Genomic DNA, 18421 nt, shown 5'->3' with positions numbered 1-18421 from the left:
GGCTGCTGTAACTCAACATGTCCGTGGAGTGGAGATATTTACTCTTGAAACACCAAAAAGCAAGACCGCAACTTATGACACGAAGGCTAAAGTGATTACTGAGAAGTTGTCCGTGTATCACCGCAGCTCTCTCTCCCCCTCAGTCTGATGTTGCATCACATGATAGCAGTAACGTTACGGTAGAGGTAATCATACATAGCGACTCATTTACACAAAACATGTCGGTGAAAATAAAAAGACAATAGACATAGCTGGGCAATTAAATATATATTTATTACTTTTCACGAATGAATTGTTTGTCACCGGTCGGCTGCATGTGAATCCTCGTCTCTGTACTGCCCTGCGTGCGCTCAAAAACCGGAACTCCCCAAATGCGGAGCGTACCACTTGGTAGTTTCTGGAGGGGGGTCAGACCAAGTGTGTGAAGTAACCATGTGTGAAGTGGCAGCGGTGTTTCATTGTTGATTTATTGAAACGTTAGAAGAACGAAAGAAGTTGAAAGCAGTGATTATAATCAATTAAATCTAATGTTTTTCTGCAAATAGCATCATTGGGAGGTAGATTCTGGCACTCAATATTAGGGGTGGGCAATATATCAAATTTATATCCATATTGTATTGTGATTTGAGACTATATGGTCTTAGATGTTGGATGGTAATATGGTGATACAGCATACATGTTGTCTTTCCCTGGTTTTAAAGGCTGCATTACACTAAGTGAAGTATAGGCTAGTGACATTTTAAAGTAGAATGTCATAACTCACTTTTTCATGTATGTAAGTCATGGAAATCCATTGGTCAAAATGTGTATGCACCCTGATAGATGACGCTCTGAGGCCTACCAGTAGGTCACAGCCCAGTGGTTGAGAAACATTAAAATACCTAATTTCCCCTCCAAAATCAGATGGACTCCTCTACAAAATCATCCCAATCATTCTAGAAATATTATTTTCTTTCAAATAGAGCTAATCTGGTGAAAATCTGTATTTTTTCATATCGCAATATATATCGCATGGGCGGGGAATATCGCAATGTCAGTTTTTTCCAATATCGTGTAGCCCTACACTGAAATATAATCTAGCCAATTTCAGACCGATCAGAAACTCGCTCACTACTGTGGCATCCAAGATCTTTTTAAACACAATTATTTTTTCTCATTTCTCCTATTGTATGACATGTTGGTCATAAGACATCCCTAAAGCTGCTTGAGTCTCTTCATAAACGAGCTCTGAAAATATTTGACAAGAAACCACGACAACATCACCAATGCCGTATTGTAGAAAAGGCTCCAGGTTGTAGGCGTGGAGCTGACGCGATGACGTCACCCACACACGTTTCCCCACACGCACTATCTCACTCTCTCACTCTCTCCCTCTTAATTGATACATAAAAGAATTAGTGCTTCTACCGTCTGCAGAAAGCCAGCTGAGAGACGAAAAGAGGTGAAAGGAAAGACGGGCAGTTCTCATTAACTCATTGAGTGCCAGCCACTTTTGGAGAACGGACGCTCCCAGTGCCAGAGTTTCAGAGCGTTTTCAGTGATTTCTCGAGGCCCACAGAATATTGTGTGATATTACTATGTAAACAACGAACACGCACAAAGAACGATGAGACTCTATTGTATCAGCAGCAAAAAAAAGTTTATTGATATCATTTTCCGTTCTTTAGTTATCAGCCAGAGAAGATAGGTCAAAAACAGCAAAAACAGGCGTTTCTATCTACAAGCTGAGATATTGAGCCTTTTGTGAAATTAAGCATTTCAAGCAAATCACTGACTCTGAAGCTAATATTTTCTGACCTGAAACATCTGAACAGTAATTTCCTTCAATATAACAGCACCCCCACCCCCCTCTACTGCAAACTCCTCCTCCGTGGGTGTGTCTCTGGTGGCTCTGCTTGCTCTGAGTGCTGCGTGTGTCAGGCGAGTCTCTGCTGCCTGGATGGCGGCCGCTCGTCGGGGGAGTCTGGATCGGGCTCGCTCGTTTCTGGGGTTTCGGTTGTGAGCTGGGATGAAGCTGCGTCCGATTCTGGGCTTTCTGGGCTTTCTGCTGCACGTTTCAAAGTGTGCTGCACCCAGAGTCTATTTTCGGAGCCCCCCACCGTTGTGCGCCGGCTCCCAGCGCGACAGCGAAAAGCCAAACCATTCTCATGAGAATGGTTTCATCACGGCTTTTTCTGCTGTTTTTACTCAACTTTCTCTAATCTGGAGAGCACTGTCGCCACCTAATGGGTCGGTAAAATAGGTTATACACATTCAACATGCCCCAAAATTTTACAGGAGATATATTAGGCTTTGATCCACGTCCCACCGTCAAAAAACGCAATTGACGACAATCGTCGTCATTGGCACTCTACGTTACTAAACGAATTGACGACGATTGTCGTCATTGGCACTCAATGAGTTAAGTGAAGTCAGCAGTCCTCAGTTCTCCCTGTGTTGGATTCCTCCGACGTGCGTTGTGCGTCGCTGAAGAAGAGTTAAAGTGGACACTTTAAGTTTTCCTCACTGTTTGCACCAAGAGATGGCGATGCCGCACGTGGTTAAGCACTTGTTCAGCTCTCAGCAGAGAGCGTGCGTCCACATTAGAGGCAGTGAGCCTCGTCAGTATCGGGAAGAATGATGTGGAATTTGTAGTGCCTGTTGAGTTCAATGTAAAGGGTTTTTTTTTTTTTTTTTTTTTTAACCTTTATTTATACAGGGGGAGTCTCACTGAGAGCAATGCTCTCTTTTTCAGGAGTGCCCTGTTCACATTCACACACACATTCATACCTGGAAGCTGACCAGTACAACCACAGTCTGATCTGCTGGCCACTGATCAGCTCCACTGGAGCAGTTGGGGTTAAGGGCCTTGCTCAAGGGCACCTCAGTGGTGGTAATGAGGGAGGGGCAAGCGCTGCCTTTTCACTTTCCCCACCCAGATTTATCCTGCCGGTCCCGGGGATTGAACCGACGACCTTCCGGTCACAAGCTCGCTTCTCTAACCATTGGGCCACCACTGCCCCAAGGGGTGAATTGTAGGGGTGCACCGATCGATCGGCACGCAATCTGTATCGGCCGATTTTGACCTAAAATATGTGATCTGCTGCTGCAGATATTTCTTTATTGTCGCCGATTGCATAGCCGATCATGCTGCACGTGAGAAACATGAGGCAGCCCATTTTCATGTCTTCAATGTCTATCGTTTAACTTTCATATTGTGCTCTAACGTTTATATCATTGTGTTGCAAAGCACACGCTTTGCTTTCGTCAGTGTACTCACCTCCACACACCACACCAGACTGTCAACACACCCCTTTGAATCACACAAATCAGCTGGTGATTAGAGCAGACTCAGCAGAGAGAAGTTACCTGCAGTCCTCCCGCCTACCGAGGCATTTGCATGCTGTTAAGTCCGTGTTTGATCCATATTTGCGTGTATCCTCCTAACGTTAATAGCTCCGGTTAGCTTTAGCCTCTTTAGCTTAATCGATAAAATAGTTAACTTGGGTCGAAGTTATTTTTGTTGTGTAACAGGGAAATCCCGGAAAATGGAGTATTTTTGTTGAGTGAACTGAACTGCATTGAACTGGTAACATGGAAATCCCGAAGTGGAGTGATTTTTGTTCTTTTATAAACTGAACTGAGGGAACTGGACTACTACTAGCCATTTAGTTCAACACAGTCTTGTGCTCCAATTATCTCACACACAAAAAATCATGTTGGCGGTTTCCTTTAGCCTACAAAATATAAAATATTGATGTAGAAAAAAAAGAAAATGTGCTGCACTTTCAATTTGATGAATGAAATGTAGGCCTATATGTAAAATGGAAACTGTTCTATAATAGACTGCTATAGCTGCTTACAAAATAAAAAAATAAAAAAATATATATATATATATCTGTGATCGGTAATCGGTAATCGGTGATCGGTCGATGATCGGTTGGGCAGATATTTCTCATAGGTGATCGGCAATCGGTGATCGGTGGCAAAAAACGTGATCGGTGCACCCCTAGTGAATTGTGTTTGTTTATATCTGTTTATTTAATTCCTGCAAGTTAAACGCCCAAACCTTCATGTTATTTGTTAGACTAAAAATGGGTTAATATTCTTTATGAGTGCAGAGGAATAATCGTATTGTAAATGTGAAGATACTATGATAAGCTACAGGTACATCTAGGTTTGGATATAATTACGGTTAAGTTAAAGCCCCATTCAGTAAGTTTTCCACTGCGCCCTCTGCGTGCATTAGTATCGATAACGATATCGCCGTTCAAAGTCAACAAAACACAGCGCCAGAAGCTCTATGTACATGTTGTGACATCGGGTACTCACCACGTGATGAAATAATAATCCATAGTTCCGTGAAACATCATTTTCGTAGCAAATCCGAATCGAGTTACTTCCTTGCTTTCCAGCAGACAGCGCTTACGCTGTACAGCTCATGCGCACATGCTATTTTTTTTTCTTTCTTCTTGCTACGGGACGTGACAGACAAACTGCTTAGTCCCAGTGCTGGCCAATGGAGGGCGGTGTGGGATAAATAAAGACGAGGGTCTCCCTATTAAAAGTCAATCTACCATGTCCTGTGACTAAAAAGCATTTATATTACAGTAAAAAATGTCAAAAATCTTACTGATTGGGGCTTTAATTCATTTATTGTGCATGTAAAGCCTGTCTACTTAGAACCTGCTAAGTTTCTGCCTTACACATTGAGCAATCCTCATCACCGAAATGGACTACATATGCTGTAGGATTTAATTTGGAGTTGGTTAATTAATTAATTAATTCGTTAATGACCCTTGGTGATATATATATATGTGTATATGTATACAGATAAGAAGATTATTTTACTGATCGTGATTATTATTGTTTGTTTCATAGAACCACACCCACCTGTCAAATAAACACCTTGAAAGGAAGTTCTGCCTCCCTGTACTTACCCTACACCCCATGGCGACGGTTTAACTGCTGAACCACATAGCCTCTAGAACACGTATAACCTCCCGCTATAAAATGTTAAATTTTGAAAATACAATCATGTGTTCCAATATCCATATGGTGTTCAAGATAACACATAATGCTCCTCCCTTTGTCCAACTCAGCAGCAGAACAAAGGTTTGAAAGTAAACCATAGTTTATAGATATTGACGCAGCCCTTTCAGAGGCTGTGCATGTTGGATAGTAATCCCTCACGTCAGCGATGACTAAAGATTGTTTGTACTTGCTGTCACCAACCATGGCCACGCCCCCTTGCACATCACTCCCCTTAAGGGCCGCATGTGGGGTATATAAGGCAGGCGCGCACATCGTTCTGCTCCCAAAATAGTCCTTTTTTTTCACTATTCTGTGGAGCAGTGTGCCCAGATCTGAAAGGGCTGCGCCAATATCTATAAACTATGGTTTACTTTCAAACCTTTGTTTATATTCTATTGGCTCCGCCCTTTCAGAGGCTGGGGTGACCAGGCAGGGTATTCCCCTTTGGACCACCTAGCATCCTCACGGGCCGGGCCCGGGGAGCAGGTGTGGTTTTCAAAGGGGAAAACTCATTTAAGACATAATAGGCAGAATCAGATTCTAGTAGGGGTGTCACAATATATCGTCCCACGAAATTTCGCGATAGTAAAACGTCACGATATGTATCGTTGAGATGAAATCTCATATCGCAAAAAAAAAAAAAAAAAAAAAATTTTTTTTTTTTTTTTTTTTCTTCAAAAAATAGACTAAGAAACGTCTTTGTTTGTTGAAGTTCAATGTGTGGAAAGTAGTTCAGTTGAACAAGTCTCTGAAGAGACACATGAGAAGTTATACAGGAGAGAAACCATTCAATTGAGTTTCTGGCAAAACTGTTTACTTGACAGGAAAAACTGAAGATGCATAAAAAATAGATTAAGAAAAGTCTTGTTGTTTGAGTTTGAACAAAAACTGAAGATGCATAATGAGAATTTATACTGCTGAGAAACCTTTTAGTTCAAAGTAAATCTAAGTGACGGTGTAACTCATTCTATTTCAAGATAAGCCTTATCTCCAATCTCATGTTTTTTCTAGTTGTTATTGTAATAACAATTTCCCACAACAGCATGTTTTGTATTTGTGCATTTCAAATAAAATACTACTTTTCCAGTCATATATTGTCATTATTCAAGTTTAAAAAAATATTGTTAAAATCGTATCGTATCGTATCGTTATCGTGAACCCAGTATCGTGATACGTATCGTATCGTGAACTGAGTGTATCGTGACACCCCTAGATTCTAGCCTATCCTTTCATGTCCATGAAGCACCATTTGCTCTCTACAGGAAACTCGGGAGGAAAGGGAGAGAAATAGTCTCCTGGAGAAGGTACCCAGGCAAGCATTTTGTGCCCTAATAACCTTTCCTTAAGGAGGAGGGGCAGGGGAAGTTCCTCTTATAGGAAGAAGACCCCTGTTAAGAAAACCCCACCATTTGTCTTGCTTTAGGGTTTGCACTATTTAGTGCTTGTAGAAGCATAGAAAGAGGTATTACCTTCTTTCTCGTGCTCCCAGTACTGAGTGGGTCAGAGAGCTCTCTGAGACATCTCTCAGGTAAAAGCGGATGAAGGGACCAGCTGAGGCCCATGATGCCGCTGCACAGATGTCTGCCACAGACATACCCCTCAACCGGGCCATGGAGGAGGCCATGGCTCTGGTGGAATGTGCCCTGATGCCCTGTGGGGGCTCGGTTCCTGTCTCCATATAGGCCTCTGTGATAGCATCTCAAAACCAATGGGAGAGCTGCTGTGTGGATAGGGCGGCCCCTGGTGACTGGACTCTTTAGTGGACAAACAGCTGTTGTCTCCACCTGATTTTTGACGTGCGTAAAACATATTGTGTCAGAGCGCGTATTGGGCACAGGCAGTGTGCCGCCTCCTCAGAGGGGTCTCTGTGAGGAGGAGGACAGGAAGCCTCTAAGGAGATAGTTCTTGATCTGAAGGAGCTATATAGAGACTTTGAGATAAAGGAGGGATTTGGCAACACGGTGGCTGATCCTCCATCTGCTCTGATAGACAGACACGATGGTGCTGATCCTCCATCTGCTCTGATAGACAGACATGATGGTGCTGATCCTTCATCTGCTCTGATAGACAGACACGATGGTGCTGATCCTTCATCTGCTCTGATAGACAGACATGATGGTGCTGATCCTTCATCTGCTCTGATAGACAGACATGATGGTGCTGATCCTTCATCTGCTCTGATAGACAGACATGATGGTGCTGATCCTCCATCTGCTCTGATAGACAGACACGATGGTGCTGATCCTCCATCTGCTCTGATAGACAGACACGATGGTGCTGATCCTTCATCTGCTCTGATAGACAGACATGATGGTGCTGATCCTTCATCTGCTCTGATAGACAGACATGATGGTGCTGATCCTCCATCTGCTCTGATAGACAGACACGATGGTGCCACTGACAGAGCAACAAGTCACTCACTCTTTTGGCTGAAGTGAGAGCCAATAAGAGGGCCGTTTTTAATAAGAGCATTTTGAGCCATATTTTGTCTATCGGCTCAAAAGTAGGCTCTCTGAGGGCGCGCAGTACCAAGGGCGCACAGTACCTAGGGCAGGTCCCACTGGGGGGCCAGTGAGCGCACGACAGGTCTGCTGCGTCTCAAACCTCTCAAGAATCTCCTCAGAAGGTTATGGGAGAAAACTCTTCTATCACCAAAACCTTCATGGCATGACAACATTTCTGCTGCATAACCTTTTATGGTTTCTGCAGCCAGATTTCTGTTCACCAGGGACTGTAAATATGAGAGGATAGTGGGGAGGGGACACGATGTGGGTTCCACTCCCTTTCCCTCACAACAGGCTTGGAACACAGCCCATTTTGCTGCATAAACCATGGTAGTGGAAGGGGCTCTGGCGTTCTGAATGGTGCGTACCCAGGGCGAGAAATTCATTTTGCAAAATAGGGGGGAATTCCCCCCTTAGGTTCTTCAGATAGGGGGGATTATTAGATGTTGGGGGGATTTATAGACTTTGGGGGGGATTTATTCAGTCTTAACCATCAATATTTGGTCATTTTCTCATTCACTCCCATGTCACCACCTGCTCTCCCTGCAGGGCTTGAAATTAACTTTTTTGATCACCAGCCAATTAAAGTTACAAGCCAATTAGAATTTCCACTAGCCAAAATGTTTTTCTTGAAATAAACCAGAATATGAGTGCCACTGGGTTAATTTAAGCATAAGTATCAGTAAAAAGGAGTTATAGCATAATTAATCTATAAATTACAGTATTTCACTGCTAAATTGTGTGATTTCAAATTGTGTACAAATATTTTTAGTAGCACTTCAAGTGTTAATCTATGCCTGACTGTATGTAACTTTATTTTTTATAAATTTTAATGAGAGGGGTTCCCGCTTTATACACCTGGCGCCACATTACAGAAACTCCCTATCTTATGTCTTAAGTTAGGATAGGACTAGTTTAAGATAGGATTTTTTCAGATTTTGTATTACAGAAGCAAATCCTAACTAACTTTAGGAATCCTATCTTATCTTGCTAAATCCTATCTTATGTCTTGTTAGGAAATCCTAAATACTCATCCAGCATCGGTTATCAACTTTTCTGTCTGTTACCCTAGCAACCACTAGCAACAGACACCTCCTCCTTTCTCAACTCGCAGGGGAAGTAGGAGTGCTAGTAGCCTGCTATTAGCTAGTAGGCTAACGATGTGTGTTGTTGTTGTCAAACATTTTTGAGATTGTGGGGCAATGGACCAAAAACGAAGGGCATTTAACTTCAAGGCAGATGAGTTGGAGGTCTTAGTGACCGCCGTAGAAAAGGTTAAAGACGTGCTTTTCGGAAAGTTTTCAGCCACCCTCACGCGGGAGGTGAAAGAGAGGGAATGGGCTAAAATAGCAGAAACCGTCTCTGCCGCATCAGGCATTCCTCCTCCCTTGGAAACTATATGTACCGAGGAGCCAAATTGCTGATGGCTGTTGTTGCTACCTCAGTTAAATTACGTGACATAGCAGGCCGAGATATTTTGGATATGTCGGCCACTTCAGTTTGGAAATCTCCCTTCGCAAAAAAACGAAGTGCATTTGTAAGTTGTACTACAACCGGCAGAGCCCCGTGTCGCCTAGTCGGTCTCTCCAACACAGGTCTCAGCTCCTTGGCTAGCTGCAGTATCATGACAGGGCAGTCTGTATCGATAACGAACGTTCTGTCATCAAAACGCAAAATGTCATTCGGATCCCGCATGAGCCTTTCGGCAAATAAATTGCGCCTGTTGACATTTTGTTGGTTTTGCAAATGTAATAACAGCGCAGCCATAACGTAGGTAGGTAGGCTATAAATAGGCTATAAATTATGACGAGATGCAAGATGGCTGTTTTCCAGTTGAAAATATCGTAAATTAGTTAGGACAGCATAGCTGGCATCTTAAAGTTAGGAGAGCTTTTTGAAGATTTTGGGGAGTTGGAACGCTTCTGTAATACGCTTTTCCCATTTTAAATTAGGATGAGAATATTGACTTAGGAACTGTTGTTCTGTAATGGGTGTTTTCCTAAATCAAGTCCTAACTCTAATTACCATGGTTACCAATCATTTAGGATAGGATTTGGAATTTAGGAAGTTTCTGTAATGTCGCCCCTGGCCCCCAAAATGTCTGCACACCTCTGGCTGCATCTTACGCTCAATGCAGCAGCTCACTTGTATGTTTCACTCATGTTTTTCTCTCTCTCTCTCTCTCTCTCTCTCTCTCTCTCTCTCTCTCTCTCTCTCTCTCTCAGTCACTACTGTATCTGTAAGTTCTTCACAATAGAAATCGTCCGGGTTTGTTGATGAAAGCTCGCTTTTTTATCAGCAAACGTTCAACACGGCTCCACACGGCTGAAAGCAATCAGGATCACGCCTGGCACGGGTGCTGCGTGTCAGGATCGTTAACTCATTGAGTGCCAGCCACTTTTGGAGAACGGACGCTCCAGTGCCAGAGTTTCAGAGCGTTTTCAGTGATTTCTCGAGGCCCACAGAATATTGTGTGATATTACTATGTAAACACTGAACACGCAAAAAGAACGATGAGACTCTCTTCTATCATCTGCAAAAAAAAGTTTATTGATCCCATTTTCCGTTCTTTAGTTATGAGCCGGAGAAGATAGGCTGTTTTGAGCAAAAAGACACTTTTCAAATTAGAAGCTGAGTTATTCCGCCTTTTGTGAAATGCAGCATTTCAAGCACATTCACTGAGTCTGAAGATAATATTTTCTGATGTAGTGACGTGGTTGTGTGGTGCACTGCATGCCCCACCCCCCTCTCCCCCCCTCAGCTGCAAACTCCTCCCCACACTACACAGCCTCACGCACCCAGTCTATTTTCGGAGCGCTCCGTTTGTGTGCGCCGGGCGGCTCCCAGCGCGACAAGCCCAGCGCGACAAGGAAATGCCAACCCGGACTGCAGGGAAAGGTTTGGCCCTTCGGCGTCGGGTGCTGCCTTTCTGGCGGCTAATCGTGTGAAGAAACTATGCAGACAGACAGACAGAGGCAGAGGAGCTCAGTTGTGTGCGCGGATTGACTGCTGTTCGCAGGCACCGTCAGTTGCAGCCAGAGCAATCTACATGGCTCTGGGCTGCAGCATGAGCGGTTTCTCTTTGATCACAGGGCTTTTTCAAGCTGTTTTCCGGACCTTTCTCTAATCTGGAGAGCACTGTCGCCACCTGATGAGTCCGTAAAATAGGTTATACAGCTTCAATAGCTACAATATTTGTACAGGACATACATAAGGCTTTGATCCACGTCCCACCGTCAAAAAAGGCAATTGACGACAGCTATCGTCATTGGCACTCTACGTCACTATTTACATTGACGCCTGTCGTCAATGGCACTCAATGAGTTAACCTCATTCTCGTTCTCTGAATCAACTGGCACTCAACATCGGGAGGATTAACTTTACTATTACAGTAACGTCGTTGTCGATATCAGATTCTTCATCATAAACATCACTGACACTAGAGAGTAGTGTCGAGAGAGGACAGAGTGAGCGTGCTATGACGGAAGTGAAATTTGGTCCGCAGGTCGTGTAACCATCTAACGCGTCCACCAGTCATTTGAATGCAAAGCAACGTTCTGCACTAACATAAATGGGTTCACGCATCCAATGCAGGATTATTCCCCCTTTATCAATTCAAAATATGCAGGAATTCAATAAAAATATGTATGAATCCTGCAATCCAAATTCAGGCCCTGCATAACACATTTGGTGACAGGCCTAGCCTTGTCAAACGCTCCCGTTCAGCAGCCAGGCCCACAGGCTCTCAGGAGTCACCACGGTCTGCCTCTCAGGAGTTGGATCATAGTTGGGAACTACGACGCATTCGTGCGTTCTGGTGCTCCCAGTATCAAAGATAGGCCGTCCTCCTGAACCTGTGTTAGGAGATGTGAAATCACGGGGACAGGAGGGAAGACATACAGGAGGGACTTGGGCCAGGGCTGATGGGAGAACGCGCCTACCCCTAGAGGGGGTTTGTCTCATGTGTTCAGGGAGAACCACAGAGGACAAGGGAGAACCACAGAGGACATTGCACATTTTCTTTGCTTGCAAAGAGGTCCACCTCTGCCCTGCTCCTTGCACTAGATCAGGTACCAACTTCCATTCTCCTGGACGAGCACCACCACGTGACATAAGGTCTGTGGCTTGCTTTTCCACCCCTGGAATAAAAAGAGCTTTGATGGATAGCAGATGTGTTTGTGACCACATCAGCAAATCCCTTGCTATTTCCAGGAGTGTGGCGGAGTGTGGCTCCCCCTGGCGGTTGATGTACGCTGCTGCGGTTGTGCTGTCTGTTCTGACCATCAACATATAATAGATGGACTAAGGACCTGGTCCCGTTCAGTGAAGCCGCTGCATGTTAGATCGCCGCTCTGGCGGCTGTATCCAGTATAGGTCACAAGGCCCGCCTCCCCATGTTAGTGGATGGGGAAATGGACAAACTAAACAATCACAGTACACGTTAGATAATCTTTTCCCAAAGGTGGTTGGTATCGTTTTAGATAGTTCTTCTCATGCTAATGCCTGTGCAAGTGGTCATTTTTCTGATCAGTTTGTTTTTAATTAGTTATTTGACATATAAAAAGGGATGATTGACATACATAGAGAAGACACTTCTTGGTAAAACAGTAGGAAGACACTGCTTGATCTGTCTACCAGACTGTATATCGATGGACATTGTTTTGAGAAAGGTGCGCAAGGAAGTAACGTTGGTTGGGGACTGCAGTAAGTTCAGAAAATGTGTTTTATGAGTTACTCCAGCTACGTTATCAGTTATTTTAATACACAATGGTTTTAACCGATGAAGGCTAGCATTAGCTGCTTGTGTTTTACCCAGCTGTTTTTTTGTCGGCTTAATATTACTCAGTAGCGACTGGTGCATTTTTGTCCAGGGAGGGCTATACCAAATATAGGCCTGGACAATGGGGTTGAAATCAATATGATAATTATAAGGATTATTCTCAATATCAATATCATATATTTCACGTATGCAAAATCAGTGTTCATCTCATTGAACTGAATGGTGATGTCAAACAAACCTTATATTTTGAAATAATATTCCTGCCATACCTCATTTGATCAGTTTTTAAGTAACATTTGCTTGTCATCATCAATTTAGACAGCAGAAATGTCACTATTAAAATAACTTCATATCATCACGATGATTCTACTGAAAGACAACAAACAATAATAGGCTATTGAATTATTATCCACTCCAGCCCTAAATCAAGCAAGTAGTAATGGACATTAGCCTACTAGTAGCCTACCTTCTGAATCATATGGGCAACAGATTAGTAGGCATATCAATCACGGAGCAGATTACAGAAATAGACAGTAACCTGGTCAGCAGCCCTCTGATCTCTACATCAAACTTCCCTTTAGCATCCATATTTATTTGAAAAGCACATGGCATAAACACTTTGGAAGAAGGACTTGCCACAGCATGTGAATGAGTTACATTACATTACCTATGAGGAAAGCACGTTCGTGCATGCAAATAGAGAGTCCATCAAGAATGCATTGCCATCGCTCTACCTGGCCCCACCTCCACCTGGTCGCTAGATACCAGCGCCCCAAATCCCTTTGTTTTGAGAGCGAACAGCGCATGTGCGATTTACACAGATCCCCGGACGGCGTCCGTGGCAGAAAGTAGTTGACCCAAAACAGTACACATGTAGATCATTATGAATCTACATATTTATTGCAGATTATATAGGCTACTCACTATCTAATATTCACCTCGCTCATAAAAAAAAAATATATATATATATATATATATATATATATATACTGTATATATAAGTTTTATTTCCCCCTCCTTTATGTGCGTAGGTGGGGCGGCGCCCTGGCGCCCTCTAGTGGCCGGCCGCCACTGATATTACTATAACCTAACAACCGATAACGATAACTGGAATAACACAACACATATTTTCAGAACTTACCAGGTTGTCCAACTGCCTGCGTATGCCAGGACATGTGTTTGATAAGGTTACAACTCCCGGGTATAAAATGAGGCCTACACAATACCAGCCATTAGCTAAAAGCTAACGGTTTAGCCTGTCGCAAACGGATACTATGTTTTATTTGGGGTGAAGCACGAGGAGAGTATTTAGCCTATATTATGGATATCTCTGGGATGTGCTTTTATTATGGGGATGTTCGCAAGCTCCTCTCCTCATAGCTGTTGTATAAGGATACAGAAGAGACAGGCAGCTGGATAACGTTAGAAAAATGACCCGACTGAGAGCCAGCAGTGGGCTGCCCAGTCAGTAAACGTAAGTTACAACGTAGCCAAAGGTTCAGTTCGATTTCACCTGTTAAACCAATATTTGTTACAAAATGATCTTGGAACACTCCTCTTGTGCCGTATCGAGTCTACTTTAATGTGATTGAACCAGCGCTGTATCCTCCTCATGTGAAGGAGATCCAGAGCCACCACGACGTGACTCAATGCCATTATCCCCAGTAAGTGCCTCACAGTGAGGGCTGTCACTGTGGCTCCTGGGGCAAATTGATGGAGGAGGGAGAGTAGGACTTCCACCCTTTCTGAGGATAATCTCCCTCTCATGACCCTGGAGTCGAGGTTTATCCCCAGATAGGTCACTGTCTGACTGGGGAGGGGAGAGCTTGTCTTCCAATTTATGGCAAAACCCACACACTAAGAAATACTGGTTTGAAATCAACCCAACTGTAACCACATCGCTGGGTACATAGTGGACCTAACACATGTTGGGTTGTTTTATGATCAACCCAACCTGTGGGCTGATGATATAACCCAACCCTACTGGGTCGGAATAACCCAACATGTGGGCTGTCAACCCTATATTAACCCATCAGGTTGGGTTGATTTATTACCCAGTTCTGTTGGGTTAAAACAACCCAAAATGTGTTCTGATCACCAATTCCAACCCAACAGGTTGAGTTGCTTCAGAACCCAGGCCTGTTGGGTTAAAACAACCCAAAATGTGTTCTGATCACCAATTTCAACCCAACATGTTGAGTTGCTTCAGAACCCAGGCCTGTTGGGTTAAAACAACCCAAAATGTGTTCTGATCACCAATTTCAACCCAACAGGTTGAGTTGCTTCAGAACCCAGGCCTGTTGGGTTAAAAGAACCCAAAATGTGTTCTGATCACCAATTTCAACCCAACAGGTTGAGTTGCTTCAGAACCCAGGCATGTTGGGTTAAAACAACCCAAAATGTGTTCTGTTCTGATCACCAATAAACCCTTTTCATGGGGTCCATTTTGTGTTGAAAAGGCAGGGTAAACACAGGTGCAAGCAAAACACTGGGGGTTTCCAATTTCCATGATTGGAAGTTGGAAACCCTCATTACCGTTTTGCTTGCACCCATTTACCCTGCCTTTTCGAACAAAATGGACACCGTGAAAAGGGTCTATTTCAACCTTTCAAGCAGAAAAGCATTTCAAGCATAAAAATTAGGAGATTTCTAATTGTCACATTGTATTTATTGAAATGTAAACCCTGACTAACATCAGTTGTGACAAAGTATGTCTGTTGACTATTTTTTAAGAGGCAAAATGCAACATTAAAACAAAAACAATCATCTTGCTCCAAAAACAAATCTCTCAGAACAGACAGAATCTATGACTATAAAAGTGCAAATATTTTTCAAAAAGTTGTCTGAACAGACGTGTCATACAATAAGTATGTTAAGTACATAGAGAGAGTAACATTTCAATGTACATAAATAAAGGCAGTGGTGTCATATAAAGACTGTCAAGGACTTACCAACAGTGAAATGGGCATACATTCAATTAGCCAACGGGGCAGCCTCACAGGGAAAAATCAACATCTTTAAAATAATTCACCAATAGAAAAAATATGTCATGTGTCATACAATAAATCTGCAAAGTACATAATCATAACTATTAAACATATAACTGCCCTTTCAGAAATGTAAAAGTGCAAACTGTCTTTTTCAGAAATGTAAAAGTGCAAATCTCTCAGAAATGGATTTTAACAGACAAAATTGCATTTAAAAAGGCAAAATGAAAACATTTGACTTGAGCACACCAAAAACAAACACTGCATCGGAACAGACACAATCACAATTGGTCGATGTTAAGTCTATTTAAAATGGCAAAATGCAGCACATTTAATACAACTTTAGACTTTAATCCATCCTGCTCTCACACATTAAACAAAACCAAAACTGCGGCTGAACAGACAAAACTACAGCTACACATTTAGAGTCCAGCAGACTGAATGGTGGTTCTAAGGAACCGGACAGCTGGGGGCTCTCTGCCCGTGCCCTCCATCTGGTAAATCGCGTGCTGCAAGAATTCCCAAGAAGGACTGCACTGCTTGGGGTAGTGGATATCAAATACATAAAATGCTTTGAAGCATACATCAACAGCTCCAAGCAATGAGTTGTTTTCAAGGGCCTCGCCTGCTATTACCGTGAACGCCTGGGAGCAGGTTGTATCGTCACCGAGGCACAAGACGTAAGGTGTTGGCTTTGTGGCTTTAGCAAGCTCGAGGTGTTGAACCATGTTTGTCCCAACCTGGTAATGATAAGATGGATGAAATTGGATTTTAATTTCATTCATTGCATTAGCAAAAAATAGCATCCCCCAGGCAGATGGCCTAGGCCTATTTCTCTTTTTTAACACAACGACCAAGTAAAAGTTCATTCACAACAAATCATGGTCACAATTTGAACAACTGTACAGTATTAAGCATTAGATAAGTACTAGTGCAGAGCCCGTTCTCCTCATTCACCACCAGTGTTGGGCAAGTTACTTTCAAAATGTAATATACTACATATTATTAGTTACTTTCATTTGAAAGTAATAAGTTACTTTACAATATTACTGTCTGTGTAGAGTAACTCATTACTTATTACACTACTTTTGCATTACTTTTACCAAAACAACAGCAGCAGCAGAATGACATCGCCGTCCCCGGAACCATCCCAAAAAATGATTTCAAACGCCTTGAAGTCAGTGTAAACCATCCAAAATTATTTTCCTTTGTTATTGTCATCTATAGTGGTTATTTGCTGGTGGTTTTATCCAAAGCGACTTACAATATCACATTTTTGTCAGCAATAGAGCAATCAACTATGCAACACAGTCTATGACAACTTCTGATGGAACAGTGGTACAAGTTTAGTTCAGGTGTTTTTTTTTAAGAGAGAAAGAAGTTAGTTCAAGAAGGGCCCAGATGGAGCACAGTTTGATTAGGAAATTATTGTATCTTTTTTAAAATATGTGCTAAATGTAACTCAATTTACTTGACAAAGTAACTGGTATAATATTACTGAAATCCTATAAGTAATAAGTTATATTACTGAGTTACTGCTAAAAGTAATATATTACATGTAATATGTTACTTTTGTAATTAGTTACCCCCAACACTGTTCACCACCCCGGAGAACCCCCCCCCCCCCCCCCCCCCCCACACACACACACACACACACACACACTGCACGGTCAGGTCCCCCGAAGCGCACTCCCCAAGTTTGAAGTCGATCCGACAAACGGTGGTTCTCGAGATACGCAAAGGACAGACATACAGAAGTCGATTGGACGGACAGTCCTGGAGATATGTGAAAGCTGTGATCTTTTTGGTTGAATTGCACAAAGTTAACCCAACAATGCACCTGCCAAGTTTGAAGTCGATCGGACAAATGGTTCTCAAGATAAGGCGCTTTTTGTGTTGCCAGTAGGTGGCGGTATGCCGAATTGCACGAAAAAAGGGCACCGCACTCAGTCAAAGTTTGGAGTAAAAATCTTGTAGGGATGAAAATCGTATAGGGACGATATAGTACGGCAATACTCACAGGCTGCACATCAATGAAGAATCTCTTGGCCTCCTCGACACTTGGCTTGAAGAACTTCTGTCCAACCCTGTATGCGATGGTGGAAGCAGGAGTGGCAGCAGCTTTAATGCCAAGTCGCCTTTTGCATCTAAATTGATTTAAAATATGCATTAGTCAAATAGCTGTATGTTAGCATAATCAGAAAACCATATTTCTTAAATACAAATGTGCACATGTAAAAATGCAGCATTATATCATAAGATTTAAAATCACCTGGTGACATTTCATCCGTTTCAATCCGAAGCTTTCCCTCACGTCTGGCAAATTGAAGCACTTTCTCTCCAAAGGGAACCCAAGTGTCGAGAAGCTTTTCTGCAGGCTCAGCATGGAGGTGGGCAAAGTCTTGAGCAATCTAATAATTTTGAAACATAAAAAAGGGCAGATGTGCTTATTCTAAAGTTTATTCAAAGGCACCATTCATTCATAGAATGTAACTTAAAAAGTACTATGTAAAATTCATTGATTAAAACAAATTCAAAACAGAATTACCTACACTATGCTTTTATATATCAACAGTGAGCAAGTGGGCAATATCTGTCTGTCGTCCGTTTAAATTTTTGTCCCACTGATGATGTCACAATGCCTATGACATCACTGATGTATTCCATTATAAGTGAGCAAATGGGCAATATCTGTCTGCCATCAGTTTACATTTTTGTCCCACTGATGATGTCACAATGCCTATGACATCACTGATGATGTCTCAATGTCTATGACATCAGTGACATCATTATTGACCATACTCTTATGACATCACTGATGTCATACGCACTGATGATGTCATAAGCATTGTGTCACAATTGTGCACTATGCATGCCAATAGAGCAGGCAATTGTGTGCTGCGCATGCCAATAGTGCGGGCGAGGACACACGAGTATATGGATAAAAGTGCTTACAAGCTCAGAAAACTTAATTCTGCATTAGTATTTAGATGCCACGTTTTAAGTGTTTGATTTTCCCAATGATGAGACAAGTTGGAATGTGAATATGTATTGATTTCTGATTCATACCATGCCTGGAGTATCTACGAGCCTTGGGAACTCCCGAATGACTTCTGGAATGCTGATGGAACCACTTC

At 42.6% G+C, this 18421-nt stretch overlaps 1 protein-coding gene across 1 annotated transcript in view; it reads left to right on the top strand.

Annotated features, from left to right (window-relative positions):
* Nucleotides 1-18421, top strand: part of LOC310798133 (NLR family CARD domain-containing protein 3-like) — a gene marked incomplete at its 3' end in the record, with an annotated part of 126566 nt that overhangs the window by 40299 nt on the left and 67846 nt on the right. The window lies entirely within an intron of this gene.

Source organism: Poromitra crassiceps (genome assembly GCF_964638095.1).
Source record: "Poromitra crassiceps genome assembly, chromosome: 2".
Classification (NCBI taxonomy): Eukaryota; Metazoa; Chordata; class Actinopteri; order Beryciformes; family Melamphaidae; genus Poromitra; species Poromitra crassiceps.
Note: the sequence above shows the minus strand (reverse complement) of the source record. Positions and strands in the feature narration are given on the sequence as shown.